Consider the following 14,945-nt stretch of genomic DNA (forward strand, 5'->3'; position numbering starts at 1 on the left):
CTGAAAATGAGCAGGAATTTAAATGGAAGTTTCATGTGCACTTCATAAAATAATTGGAGATTTGACTAAAAAGTTAGCCGTTTTGGATATTTCAGCATTTTTGTACATTTTTAACACTGGAAATATTGTCTATAAGTAAACTCATATTTTCCACTTGTTTGTTTGTTTACTGCTGTAGGTCACCAAGATATTGCAATCTAATTATTCCCTTTGAAATCCGTAACAGTGGTGGCATCTGTTGTGGACTTCATGGGCCCTGGGTTCTCTACACTATTTGGTTTTTTGTGTGGTGGCAGGGGGTGGTGTTATGGGTATAAATAATATGTGGAAGAATTGTGTGTCGTTTTCATTATGGCACTGTAAGATTGAAAGGGAAAGGAAGGTTTTGCAGGGTTTTATAATGGCGAGCAGCCTTGGAAGTCAAAGTATAATCTTCATTATAATGAAACATAGAAATAATGAAGGCTGGAGGCAGGTATGTAATTCAAAGAGCATGTCATCACAGACAATGGCAAAAAAGGAAACGAGTGTTTCTACAACTCCTTAGATAAGTTCTTTTCAAGCAACCAGTTAATTTATCATGCTTTATGTTTCGAAGAGACGGAGGCTAGTTGTGCATTCCTTTCCCAGATTAATAGTAAGTATTTGGCCCATGCATTTTCTTAGATTTTGAATGTTGCTGGTGAGTGATGCAACCTCTCTTGTTTAAATAATTTGTTTACTTGGATGCATTTATGTTGAGTACGTGGCTTTCTACCTTCATCCTGTATTTTGATTTTTTAAAATCATTTGAAGAGTCTTACTGGGTAACAAACTGCAGACTGTCTTTCCCTTATACTTACATTTGCACTTCTGTTAAAAAATTAATAATAATGCAATCACATTTTTCCTGGTGCAGCATTGAGTTATTGATCTCATAGGAACACAGGACTAAACTAAAGCAAATGTACAAATAATGCATTTCAAATATACTGTCTTCATATTTGCTTGAAAATGAATAGATTATTTTCAGACTTGTGCAGTAGATGTAAAATATGTGTCTGAATTCAGTCGTACTGGACCTTTTGAATCACTGACTTACAGTAAAAGGGGGGAGAAACTCTAGCATCCCGGCATTTCTTTATTGCTAATATTTCAAGGACTTGAAATAAAATTATTTGAGGTTGTTCTTAGCAGAGGTCCTAACTGCCATCCAGAAGTGGTAACTTTTTAGTAGTTTTCTTCCTCTCGTCTTGCCTTCATTTTAGGAGGTGAGTCCATGGGAAGAATACTGTTAAGTCTGATTTTTATTTGGTGATACAGATTTTGATTATTTTTTCTAAACCATGTGCACTCAGCGTCGAAGCCAAACCCCGTGACAATTCACAGCCGTCAGAACTAGGCGCGTGTGTAAAATGGCTATAGTGCCAGGTCATGTATTCGTTGTGTGTTGGCCTGTGTTGCACACTTGTGCCGGTGCATTTCTGTTAGTGCTGTGCTGAAACACAGTTCCTCACCAATGCAGTCAGTGCTGACTGCAGTCCCTGCTGTGGGCAGTTGTTCCAGCAAAAACACCTTCTGCAGCCATAGTGGGCAGTTGTTCCCGCAAAAACAGTTCTGCAGCCATAGTTTCTTTTAGGCTCAGGTGAAGACATCTAGAGCTTGATCCAGTACCAACAGTGCTGCCAGCAACCCCCTTCTGTGCTACAGACTTTTGGTAGTACAACATCTGATAAGCCCACACCAAATGAAACCTGCCTAGGTGCGGATGTTATTCCACCGTGAAGATACAACAAATAAGACAGGACCGCTTGTGTGTCTTTGGAGAGCCTCTGCAAACACCAGGACTGGCACACTGCCTGATGCCTGCTGGTCCTGTCCACACTCGATGGCCAGCCAAAGACGGGAGGTAGATGTGGGTCATCTTTTGTCTTTTCCTCTAAAGTCTAGTTGGTCTTTTCTAAAGTTGCGTGTTAAATGCTTCCATCTCCATTCATGAGTATCTCTTGTAATGTTTGCCTTGTGTTTCCACTTCCCAGCTCCTCAAGACTATTAGAAATGGGATTGATCTTTACAAGACCTGTGGTGGCTCCACATCCCAGTGCCAAGTCTGTGCCCTGGTGAAGGGTTCAGAGCATCCGACATGACGTTTTATTGCTTTTCTTGTCTCCTTCCTCTGTGCTTCCAGCCTAGTGAAAGACGGTGGGAGTTCGAGAGAGTGTCTGTATTATTTGTTTTTAAAGGAGCGACGAGTTACCACACTGCTCAGGAAATTTGGTTGGTTGCACATTTTAAATGAGGCATTGATAATTTTTTTCAGCGATAGGACTAGTTGTTTTTTCTGAGTGTTGCTAGGTAGAAGCAGAATCCGCTTTGCAACCAGCCCTTTAATCACCGATTCAGACATCCCTTGCTCTTGTCCAGACAAAGGGGGAAAACCTGAATCAAAGATTTCAGGAATTATTGCCCTGACTTGCAATACGGAAAGTATATTCAGTAAGTTTGCACAGTAGAATCATAACTCTACTGCAGTGGCCAGTGTAAGGGACTTTCACCTGAGTATGTCGGCTAAACTGATTAGATTATTCAGTCTTTATCAGAAAAGAATGACTTAAATCACAACTTCAAATATGTTTCAGCTTTCTTGAATTAGTACAAATGTTTCATTCCCACACATGAAGTTATTGAGCTGAATTAAATAACTGCGTATTTTAAAGAATATTACTGTTTAAAAATCAACATTGAAACAAAAAAATGCTTTAATCAAACAAAACATTATAAATTAAATTTTTAAAAATTATAAATATGAAATGCATAGCAGTTTCCTACAGGAACAACAAAAAGTTGACAGTTGCAATACTTTAAATTCAGGTAGGAAGAGTTTGTGTATAGTACACCTTCCAGTTCTATTAATGTCCGGAAAAAGTGCTATTAAATGTCTTAAAGTGCTATTTTAAAAATAATTATATGCACCTTAACTACTCCGTACTTCTTTGTCTGATTCATTTTCAGCAAAGGCTTGTTAAACTCTCAGAATTTAAATGCTTAAAATCAAATATAGACCTGTGAGCTTTACTTGTCCCCACGTAACTGTTTTATATCTTGAGCACATCAACACAGGCTGTGAAAATACTTGAGCAGCATCCACCAGAGTTAATATGGTGCTTAACCATTCGGGCACTTCTTCCTTGGTCTCATGTTTATTCACCCTCGATCATTTATCCGAATGGACAACTTGCTTTTTTTTCCATTATTTTTTATAGAGCAAGACTTCTAAATTTCAGTACAGAGTGGTTGCAGTACAGGTATTAGGGCAGTAACCACATCCAGCACAAACTATATTTATACTTAATTTCTCTCTAAGTAGAAAGTAGAGCACAGGATACATTATCTATGCCTAAAAGCACTATGGTTCTAGTTTAATGCTTGTTGGTTATTGAAACTTGGTTAGTAGTGCATTCAGAGCGTAAGTATTGCTATTGTCTAATTGCACTTCAGCGAAACAGGGTTGACTTTTCCTCTGACTTCTTCTACACATCCACGCTGTTACCAGCGATGCGTGAGTTCAACATCAGATGCCTTCATTTTTGGTGTCAGTGTTTTGGAGTAAATCCCAGTAAAATGCTTTAACCGGTCCTTGGGATCTCAAGCAAATTCGGTGTCTACCTTTCAGACTGCGATGATCCTGGGCTAGTCTAACACATGCCGTTTTACCTTCCTGGCTGAAAAATGCAGAGCAGCCCTCCTGTTTGTACTGAGCAGCTGCTCAGTGTGTGAAAAAGAAATGCGTTGCCTAGATAACAGTCCGGCACCTGGAGCCGGGCTGGCCGGTCCCAGCAGTTCTCTGAAGGCCTGCCAAAACTGTGGGCCAAGGGGCCGTAGGTGAGAAAAGAATTTGTTCTGCGCATCCTTTGCAGTACGGGACTTGAGGGTGCGGATCACATCATTTCTAACATGCTTCCTTTGCGTGCTGTGTGGTGGTACTTTGGGAAGGGGTATAGTTATCAGGACCTCAAATGTTTGAAAAGCTCATCTCGTTAGAGAACTTAAATTTAGTGGATCTGGAAGAAAGTTGTCATTCATTACAATAGCATAATTAAGATATGCATTGTTTTTGGTAGAAGTGAGAAGGCTTTTCTTATTGCTGTGGTATCTGTTTAAGGGGGAAAAAAGAAGGAAAAAAGCAGAAAAAAAAAAAAAAAGGGAAAAAAGAAGAAACCAAAACCACAGAGACAAATACTCCAAGTGTAAATAAATACCTCTTTAGTATTGTATGAGGTGCTTTTGACCCAACCATTTAAATGTCAATTGCAGTTACACTGCATCCTCCTCCAGAGTCAAAGGACTCCAGCTTTTCTGCTGAAAGAATGAAAGATAGCATGTGTACTAAATATACATGATCGTTTAAATGTGAGATCTGAGGATCTGGAAAAAACACAGTATGAGGACTTCCAGTTTTTTGATCCATCACAGGCTTTTGTAGAGAAAATTGACTTCACTCTGTTTCATTGGTAACTCTTTGGCCACTAGTAAAAACCATGCTCTAGTGCAGTGGTCTCCAAACATTTTTGATCACACCCCCATCAGGAAAAAATTCTTGAGCACACACTCCCAACTTATGTATATTTATTTATGTATAAATTATATACATCTACTACTGTACTAATATATTATGTCTATTATAAAACATACACAAAATAGAAGGTAAAAAAGGATGACAATAAGATTAAGTAAACACTATTTTACAAATATGATTTATTTTATTTATTAACGGTACAAAAAATATTTTCTTCCTGTGCTGCAGTGGAATGTCTTCCAACCCCCTTGGGGTGCCTGCACCCCACTGTCGAGACCACTGCGCTAGTGTACATGGGAAACAGAGATGAAATCAGAGGTCTCGAATTCTTTTTGCTTCCCTTGCACCACTGAAACATTTCTACATAAGCAAAAATTGAATTCTCTCATTGAGAACTGTTATTTGCTGATTATGAACAGAGACAACATTTCCTTTTCCCCGCTTTCTCTTTTCTTTGGAAAGAGGAGGAAAGAGAGTGACATCTTTTCTGCTGTGGTCCTTGTTGCAAGGACAAAACTGTTCTAGCCAATAAGAACTAGTGGTCCTTTAGCAAGGGCACTTCATTTTCTATCACTTTACAATTGTGCCGCTTAGTATGGAAATTATGGGTTTATGGAAAACTCTCTGTTTTCTATTGCGAGCAGAAGACTGATGCTGAGAAGTCCATTCTAGTTGTTTTCTGTTCCCAAGAAAAGGATGTCTTTGTCATGTGGAACAAAGTACACCAAAAAGTGAGGACTGAAAAGGAAAAGGACACTGTGTTCTTTTGAGTTCTTCGCTGTACTTCAATCTCTGCCCTTCAGAGTCCAATGTAAGATCATTCTCGTGAAGTATGACTCTCCGGGCCTTCACAGCACGCTAATGCTGTTTGGTGCTTTTACTTTTGAAGTGTCTACAGAGCTTCACGGTGGGTTGAGAGCAGTGCATCATCTTTGCCAGGACAAACTATGATTTTCCATGACAGTGACTCTCAGAACAGCCACTACATCATCTTGATGCACGCTTACAAACAATGAAGAAGGTATCGAGAAGATCCTTCGGCCTCCTCCTGCTGTGAGAGGTGTTTGTGGTGCATGCCTTCAGATATGGACTAAAGAATCTGCCTGTATGGTAGTAAGGTCATAAAAGTTCAGGAAGACCAAAATTGGAGCAGAGTGTTAACACAGGAGTTTTCTTCTCGTAAAATAACTAGATGCTGTTGCACATCCTCAGCTGCATCAGTGCTTTGTTACCACTCACTATTAAAAGTGCTGTGTTACTGGGTGACTTCTCATGTCTTCGTTCTCCCTGCAAATGTGAGTTTGAAGAAGATTTAACGTGGAGGGGCACTACAGTGCCCAGGGTGCTGTTTCTATTCCTCACGCCTGGCAAATGGGGAGGTTTCCTCGGATACACCTTTTGACCTATGGGAAATCCATGGAGTGACGTTAATTTCTGTTCCTGAATTGTAGAAGTATTTCTTTCACTATGAATATTTTTCAGGAGCTCCTGCATGTGTTTCCTATTCCATCTTTGCTATAATCCTCAAGAAGATCAAAAGAGGAACTAGAGATATATCCAACGGGATTTCACCCGCTCCAGGTCTCCATATTAGCTTTAGCTCAAACTTCAGTTCTGCTGTCAGAGTAATGCAGTCTCCCCCGTCCTGGTTTTGATCAGGCTTTTGGGGACTCCTTTCATCTGGAGGTAATGATAGTGTAAACGCCTCTCTTGCATTCTGTTCTAGTGTCATTTTAGAGTGCTCTTCATCACATTTGAGCTCTGTACTAACTTTGAAACCTGTAAACATCATTGGTAGTGTTACACTTTAGTACAAGGGTATTCACATTTCCACCTGTATCTTTAGAAGCGTTGAGGGTTTTCCTCCTTTGTATCTGTGAAGCTACCACATGATGTGTGATATTTCAAAACCTTGAAAAGCTATAGCCATGGTCCAAGTCTGGTTGCGTTAACAATTTACAAATTGCTGCTCTTAAGAACAGCAGAAGTGCCAAAGCAGAATCAAGCCATGATATCTAGCTGTTGTTGTTATAGTTTGTTCTCTAGAGATAGGTTAGTCATTGCAGCATTTGTTTGAATGCTCCCAGGCAAAGAATGTGAAAGCCCTGAGAACTGTCACCTTCGGAGCTGTTCCAGCATGACCACCCTGGGTCTGCCTCATCCCAGACACCCTGTGGGCTCTTCCCGTGTCCCAAGAGCTGTTCTCCTCCCACGTCACTACGTGGGAGTCTGGTCTGACCTTGAGGGTGGGAAGGAATCGTCAGAACTGGGATGATTCAGCTTGCCTTTGCTCAATGGGCCAGGTTATCAGCATGAAAGAAAGTTGAACCGAAATTCCAGCCCATACCCAAAGACTGGAGGTTAGCCTGTGTTGAAATGTGATTTTTTTTTCCAGGTTAAAGATTTTTGGAATTTTAGGGCAAAAGTAGAGGCAAATAAGAGCCCAAATTAAGCTTTACAAGTTTCAGATATTCATCTACATCAGTATTCTTCAAATTCAGGAATTTAGTTCCATATTTCATCCTAATGGCAGTTTCAAGAGAGCCACGCTGTTTTTTCTAGGATACAGCTGACGGCTAATGGTTTTAGGTTTGTGATTCAGTTGAAGCATTAATGAATCATTTCCAAGGAGCTTTAAATCTGGATACCTCTCCATTGTGGGGAGAAGCATAATGTTGTTGGCACATCTCTTAACACAGCTTCTTTTAGGGACAGTGACTTTGCCAGATCAGGCACCACAAGCCTCAGCAGAACAAGGCTCCATGCACTTCGTTCCCTCTTTTGTATTTATATCTCCTTCATTCTGTATTGGTGGAAAAAGATGCAATATGTTGCCAAAATAGATTCCCAAGATGCAACTGTAGATTTTCTATTAAATGACACATGAGAAGTGAAGCAACGGTACTCTTCAGGCTCCGGTCTTAGCCATTAATTGAGTACCATTTTAGCTGATTATATGAAGGAATCTGTACAAATCATCAAAACAAAGTGTAGGCATTGGTTAGGCTTCTGGACTCTAATAGTTAATATTGATAACTACAATAGATACCACTCTTCAAGGGCTGATTAAGAGATGAAGATTCTGCGTGGTTATACAGCTGCCAAAGCCTCCAGCTTCCCTTATGACCTTGTTCGATGAAGTGTTGTATTGCCACTGACAAAATCTGCTGCACAATAACTATCACTTAAATACAGAAATAGCCTCGGTGATGTTGAAGTCGGTACTACAGAATCAATTCTTGGCATCCTATTGATCCCGTAAGAAATTCCAGAATATCACTTCCACTGGAGCTAAACCCAGGCACACCTTCCAGTCTTCCATACCAGGACCTTGACTGTACTGCCCAAGCTTTGCCGGCAGTCAGTCCTAAGATGACTGGTTGGGGGGGAGGTTTACCGCAACATTCAGTTTGATACCGGAATGAATACTACAGGCATGTTGTCAGATGAATGACACTAGAAACTGAAAATTATTATTCCTATTTTGAAATGATAATTTTATCTCAAAAGAGATTTTTTTATGAATAACTTAGAACAGTCTAAGGCCATTTTTGGTGGCAATCTATCCTGAAATGTCCCTTTATTTTGTGACTGTACTTCTGATTTTATCTCTGTATGCATTTTTTCACATGTAATTCTGAGTTAGCATTTATTATTTTTCTCTTCACCAAGGATTTCTCGAATCTAAAAGGTATTTAAGACAACTTAATCAAATAGCTAAAAAGGCTTTCTCTTCAGAGTAACCTATTATTCCTTTTTTCAGTCGTATAGGAAATAGTCAAAAAGTGAATTCTTGATGGACCCGATGAGAACAATAGATTTGTGTTCAGTCTTTCCGTCTCTAAATTAGAAATCACAGTATAGACAATGGAATTTCTAAATCATATATTATACCTTATTCTCTGGTGGGAATAAAATGTTCATGTTTGCCTCCTTTTCTCTGTTTAACTTTGACTGCTGTGAACACTAGGAAGAATAACCCTGCAGCTTTTCTTTCTTTATTTCTTTTTTTTTAATCTATTCATTTTATACTTTTCAGACAGATTTTTCCCCGGGGTGAAACAAAGGTTAACTGAAATTTCCTCTGTTGTGTACCTGAACGAATCAGCAGTTTGAGAAGGAAATCCCATTGATGGGCAAAGAGAGTGACAGGCTCTATTTAAAGAATTCCCCCGACTGTGTGGTAGACCAACCATGCCATGAATTTAACTGTTCCTGTGGTCCCCATACTTGTACCCACCAAAAAGAGAGAAAAACCTACTTTGTTCTGCAAATGTTGCGCTAAGCTTTGAAAATCATGAGCCACTGAGTTTTGTGAATTAACATTACTAGCAGTGGTCAAGACTAAAGGAAGCAGTGTTTATAGCATGAGACAGAAAACAGACAGAAAATTATGCGTACTTACATAATAGAAAAGACACACTATGTATTTGTGTTTTAACGTGTGTCTATGTATTTTAGAAATTTTATAGTACACGTATTCCTCAAGAATATGATTTACAGACTTATGTTATCTTTTACTTTATTCACTGCGTGTTTTTATTCCCACTTGGCATGTGAAACATCTTACCCATACATAGCCATAAGAATATGTGGAGTTGAGGTAGATGCGAAAGGGCATAGACTTGGAAGAAGGTGCAGGATTTATTGTTAGAGAAGTTCTGTAGCAGCTCAGCTACACAGAAAGTGACACATGGCTGAAATGCAGTACTGGATGCCTGACATTCGATAAAAAGAGGCAGTATGTGCTAACACCTGAGTGATTTTTTTATTTCTTAGTATCTGCTTTAAATACCAAAAGTGAGCATCTCTGCTTGGTTAGATACTCTTAATTCACGTGTATTAAACTTCATAACCTGGGAGTCTTCTTGAAAACTGCAGCTCTAGCCCTGCAGCGGGCCCCTGCCAAACACGCTGCTTGGGGATTATAAGTACCATGTCGTAGCCCCCAGCCATCAGACTTTTCTTCTCTGGCAATGACGGTTAAGTCTTCTCCCATGGGTAATGGCTGCTTAAGTTTGCTTAAAGTTACTTTAATAGGTCTTGGTTTGTTGTTTTGTTTTTTTTTTTCACTTATGCAGGACTGTTCAGATGTGTGGGTTTTTTTCTTTTTAAACTCTGATATGCTTTTGGCCAATGCTGCCTTTGCTTCAATCAACTTCTTACGTTTTAATTCATTTCAAAATGGGGTTGAGTTTTGTTGTTTGTTCACTGTCGTCTTTCTGTTTTTGTGATGCTTTTCAAAAATGTCATGCTAGATTAGATAAAGGTTGCTAAAAATAAAGTTTTGCAGGTATTTTCTCACTGACAAAATATGTGCATATTACTGCACATATATATATATATATACACACACATATATATATTAGCTATGAAGGGGAGAGGCAGAAGAGTCTTTCCTTGCCATGAGAAAATTTCTCAAATTGAACTTCTGTCAATGATTACATTGACTGATTTCTCTGTGGGAGTTTATGGGTCTCTTTTAAAGTTGCGTTAAAGAAATATTGACATGTAATCCATTATAACAGCAGGTGTCTTGTTTCTAAGTAAATCACCTTTTTGTTATCAAAGCAAAGTTGAGAAATCCCTAGAAGTGTCTAAGAAAAATACCGCAGTTGATTCCATTCCTTCTGCGCAGGGGTTAATTCGAATAACTGGGTGATGCAGAGAGGGCTTCATCCGCTGTGGCTGCTGTGCATCTCCTAGCCCTGGTACCCTGCAGGGAGTTGTCCGTGTTGGGATGAAGCTGGAACTGCGAGAAACCAGAAATCCGTGATGTGGGTCCACGGCTGGTCTCTCAGGACGGTGCTCTGAGATCTGCTGGCTGCACAAGGAGTCGTGCAGACCTGCCGTTCCCTCCCTCCAAGCAGCGATGTTTTGGAGCTCCATGTACCTGAGCTGCGCTGTGTCTGGATGCAGCTTGAATAGGAACTTCAGGCAGCATAAGGAGGACGAGCTCCCTTTTCAAGTTACAGTTAGTCTTCGGTGGCTGTAAAGCAGACATTGTTTACTTCAAAAACTTCTGGTGACATACATGTGTGTGTGTATACACACACCCATATGTATATATATATATATATATATGGGTACTTGGAATACACCTTCCTGTAAGAGAAAGACGTATAGTGCATCCTAGTGCATAGAAACCTGAATTCTTATGCTTTACAAAATCTGATGTAGGGAGGGAATCTCAATTTCTGTTTTGGGATAACAACTGCTTGGTTGTTATCACTTCATACTTCCATTCCTTGTTTTTTGGAAGAAGGGCTCCTTGAACACAAAATATGTGAAACTCATTATAGCAAATTACATTACAATAAGACTTGAATCACTTTGGTTCAAACATAAACAGGAATTCTCAGAAATATGTAAAATGTCACAATGTGAAATTCTTGCAGATCTAGATGATTTTTAGGGGTTTAAGACTTATAATTTTAAAATGTTATTTGTTACTCCAGTAGCAGCCAGAAGCTGTGTCCTAACATGCTAAATATTGTTCAGAGATATGTCTGAAACAGTCCTTGCCACAGAGGTCTTACAGTAGAATGTAATTAGGGTTCTCTATTCTGTAATGTGCTATATTAATTAGCAGTCAAAATCCAATTTTTAAAGCCCAGCTTTGAAACGTATTTGCCCTTCAGGCCATATATCATACCGTCATAGCTTGAAGCAGCCTGTTTTAGTGAACTGATCATAAAATAAACTAAATAAAATACATGTCTGCATGTATATTCCAATTAGAAGGACAGGGGGACACCACTTGCCTTCTCCTTTTAGAAAATTTAGTGTTTTCTTTTCAAAGCTGAATGCCCAGGCTCTACAGTTTCTCTGGGTTGTTAAATGAGGTAACAAAATAAACCTTTGCAGGGCAGGCTCAACTTGCACAGAGAACAGGGACGTGTTTTCTCCCAGCTCCGATGAGTGAAATATAAGTGTGACTTTTGGTGGGGTCAGAATCTGTGCCCGACCGTGCCCTGCCTTGCTGGGGTAGCCTGCTCGGCGGCTGGTATTGTCAGTGGTACGGCAGATAAGGAAGTCTTCTGAACAGTTTATTGTTTATTCTCAGTCAGTTTTTTGTTCTGTGGAAACGGATTGTTCCTCCAGGCAATTTCAGGTTTTGACTGCTGGTCGTCGTTTTCCCTCCTCCCCTCTGGAATGAAAGAAGGAAGGCTTGAATGCACATTGAACAGTGGTCCTAAATCTGGCTTCATCATGAGCGCTGCTCGGAAATTTACATTTTCATGCTGGTGGAGGGATACATGTGAATCTCAATGATCTTTCAAAATTTTTCTTTAAATAAAAGCAAAGCTGTTGCTTACCATTCATCCTATTGTAAAGGGGCACAGGACAGCCAAAGTGTAATGCTTTATAAAACAAGAACCTTGCGCAGAGCTTCCATTTTCATCTAAATGGTACATATTTTGCATCCTGTCTGTCATTTTTCCTGGCCTCTTCTTTCCCTTCTCTTCTTCCCTGTTCTGCAATTTGACAAAAACATTTTTTTCAAAGTATAAATACAAGAAGTTTATATGGCTAGGTCAGTTGTATTTTGTAGTGGAAATATAGAGATTAATATAATCTTAAAAAGGAGATTGCTTTTAACAGATGAAGATGAGAAACAATAAAAGCATGAATTTGTTGAAGATGTTGTGGGAGGATTTTATTAATACACTGTGAAAACTCATAGGACCCTGTGAGTAATGTAAGTTTTGTATGTGCAACTTCTCCACAGAAACAGAGGAAAGTCTTGAGAGGGATTACCTGAATAGTTTTTAAACTGCTGCTTTCTTAAGAGTAAAAATAAAGTACTCATAGGTCCATTCCTTAAGGCAGAAATCCACCCTCTGTGTGTGTGCATCTGTCTGAAAAAAGGATGAAATGCTTTAACGTTGTACTGGCTTGGCCTTGGAAAACATCAGGTGGCAGGTTTCATCGTACCAGTCTCTGCTAAATATGGAAACTTTCAGTAATTAGCATACGTGGTTTATGTCTGTGCTTTGACCAAAATCACCCTCTCAGTCCCGGGAGGGGATCTGAGGCCGCTGTTTGGGGTTGTGGGGTGGGAGAGCTTCGTCCTTGGGCACTCCGAGGTGGTGAGGGGTGCCGGCTGCCCGTCTGCCCCCAGGGCTGCGAGCTGAGCCACCACCATGTCCTCGGGGAAGAGCTTCTCCCAATCTGCGGTCCCAGACCTGTCCCAGACTCTGAGCATTAAGGAGCGAAAACAAAGATTATGGGTGCTACAGACCAGGGAGAGCGTGGTACAAAGGAGCCTTCAGCACGCTGCTGGAGGACGAGCAAAGGGCAGCAGCAGGGCTGGTGGGAGGTGGAGTGGCCAGAAAGCCAGCTCGGAGGAACCCGCAGCCACCCAGAGACTGGAAGTGCCTATTGGACAAGTTAATTCATCCAAACTAAATCAGGGGGAGGGGAGGTATTTGTCAACTCAGAGCAGACTTTGTGATTTATTTCATTATTTAGTGCCAGCAAAATGCTGTGGTCAACGAGAAAAATTGTTACAGATTTTTCTATATGTCTCTAAAGCAAGACTTCAAGTTGGTTGCAGAAGCATAACTCTTCCTACATATTTCAGTCTGAAGAATTTATTGTGAGCAAAAACATGCATTCTGCTGTGAATTAGACTTAAGTTTTAGGTCACCAAATGGAGATTTTGTTGGAATATTTCATTCAGCATTGAAGCTCTTGTATTTATTTTCTGGCTTGAGCAGCTTTAGTTTCTAGCATTAGAAATATTTGAATCATTGTATCATGGGTTTCCCCTGTGAAGCAGGGGATTTTGACAGTGAAGAAGAGAAACTTAGTTGGTTTGTCCTCAGGAAGGACATGCCTAATGATTAACAGGAGTTAATTCGCTGGTAATTTTGATCTGTAGCCTGTCAACCATTCTGCACGTGCATTTCTGTGAAACACGGCACTCACAGTACTGATTGCCAGGGCAGAGTTTTGAATTACAAATATCTTTTTCTTTATGAATGAATTTCCTTAACAGGCTTCCAAGTAATAAATAATGCACTCAAATATGTCAGTGCATTTCTTTACTTTTAATGACTAGACACCAAAAGGCCTCATTTTCCCTTGGGCATACCCACGACTCACTTCCACTGGAGAGAGCTGACGCAATGCCGTCCCCTCCATCCTTTCTGCTGGGAGCCGAGAGTCTGGGAGAAGTGGTCTCCAGGGGTGCAGGCATGGTACCACCTCTCGTTCTGGTGATCGCTTCTTATCCTGAATGATGCTTGGGTGAAGGATCTGTTTGATACTTGTATTTGACCTCTGGCTGTGCCAGTTGCTATGCACACCATGACTTAGGTACAACACATCACTCAAATCGCTTTACAAATAGGCTAGTTAATTCATTATTAATGTCTCTGTGATGGTCATTAGCATTGTTGGCATTAGTAAGTGTTGAAAATAGAAATATTTCAAAGTGCCGTTCAGATTAGAGCAGATAGTATTAGCCCCAACTTTTGGATGGAGAACAGCGGCAAGCAGGTATTATGCCCTAAAGCACCCGTTGTGTGTTTGAGTGATGTACCTTGTATCCAGATATTGCATTACACACTTCAGCTGAAATTACTGACTTTTTTCGGTAAATGAAGGGTTAGACATGACATTATAGGTAGTATAATTTTAATTTCTAGTCATCTGCCTTTTATTGGAAATGAACGGTACAATCAAAATCAGTTTGATAAATTTTTACTGTTTTTTTTACTCTTTGTAAATCTTGATATTGTTGTGATTTGTGTTAATAACACATGTAGATGCTTCAGATTTGGATTGTGGGAACAGGATGGGACACTTTGCATTAAAAAGTGCAAACACACAGGATTCATTTGTGCACAAGTTGTAATGGTTACTATAAAAGTATAGGTAAGGCAAACACCTCCGTTGACATGAATCCTCCCTTAATGATGAAAAAGATGCTGTGGTGGTACAGCTGTCTTTGCACAGTGAGAGAAGTAAACAGTGTTGACATGCAGAATTTTTAAACAGCTGTATAACTGCATCCCTATTCTTTTAGCTTACTGCCTTTTATTTCCTTTTTGATTTTTCCTTTTTACTTCTGCCTGTCCAAAGGCTGCGTGTGAGAAGGTTATGGTGTGACAGTTGATAATTTAGTGTGTCGTCCTGATTTATTGCACATTACCAAACCCTGTTTTGAAATAGAGTTACTTAGCTTACAGTCTTAGTTGCTGTGGTTATGCATAAAGTCATTTTGGCATGCAGCAGTTAGAAAGCAGTGCTGAAGACACAGATTTTGAGAATTCGCAAGGAGAAAAAGTATAATTTATGCTGTGCATTAACTTCATGTTCCATGTGCTCCCACTCTGCAACTTCTGGATTTGAGCTGGGCATCCCCATGAGTGCAGGCAGA

At 39.9% G+C, this 14,945-nt stretch overlaps 1 protein-coding gene across 6 annotated transcripts in view; it reads left to right on the plus strand.

Moving 5' to 3' along the window:
- The window catches only part of ZCCHC7 (zinc finger CCHC-type containing 7), a 128,704-nt gene that overhangs the window by 64,017 nt on the left and 49,742 nt on the right, over window positions 1-14,945 (plus strand). The window lies entirely within an intron of this gene.

The sequence above is a fragment of the Nipponia nippon genome, unplaced genomic scaffold (assembly GCF_047370975.1).
Source record: "Nipponia nippon isolate SJK-2023a ecotype South Korea unplaced genomic scaffold, ASM4737097v1 scaffold_24, whole genome shotgun sequence".
Classification (NCBI taxonomy): domain Eukaryota; kingdom Metazoa; phylum Chordata; class Aves; order Pelecaniformes; family Threskiornithidae; genus Nipponia; species Nipponia nippon.